Genomic DNA, 613 nt, shown 5'->3' with positions numbered 1-613 from the left:
TTTTTTATTTATTTTTTCAAGAACACATGAAGAATTGCTTTGTCATTTTGTAGTGAGTATTATCTCAAAGAGGGTATCTTCAAGGTACGGATATTATGTAATTTGAATTACATTTGTTGAGGACGTGCCGGTTACATCTTTGGTGGAAGCATATGATTAGACGCTACTCCCCTTATATTCCAAACAATTACCAAATTACCATGTCCCGGTGTTCAGAAGAAAATATAGCAGTCCCTCTGTTCCCGTTTCGATAACAACTCTGCATCTTCCCGTGGCTTTTCAACTTTGCATAAATGGAACAAAAGTCTTCAAGCGTGAAATAAGCAGTTTTATCGCATTATGGCCGTCCCGTGAGTGATTTATTGTGATGAACTATGTTAAAAATAAACGAGCGAAAATTGTTGATTATTAAAATTAAATGTATGACTATCGCATTTTACTTTAGCAATACTTTCCCCAATGGCCTCTTCGACATACCTATGAAGCATAAGCGCACAACCCGTGAAAGCATTGCTTTTACGGTTGAAAAGACGACCAGTTTATGGCTAGCGAGTCTAACAGCTTTTGGAGGGGCACCACGGTAATATTATATGGACGTTTAGGCCTTGAAATT

The sequence above is a fragment of the Ornithodoros turicata genome, chromosome 2 (genome assembly GCF_037126465.1).
Source record: "Ornithodoros turicata isolate Travis chromosome 2, ASM3712646v1, whole genome shotgun sequence".
NCBI classification, from domain to species: domain Eukaryota; kingdom Metazoa; phylum Arthropoda; class Arachnida; order Ixodida; family Argasidae; genus Ornithodoros; species Ornithodoros turicata.
The sequence above is the reverse complement of the archived record's forward strand: the minus strand, read 5'-3'. Positions refer to the sequence as shown.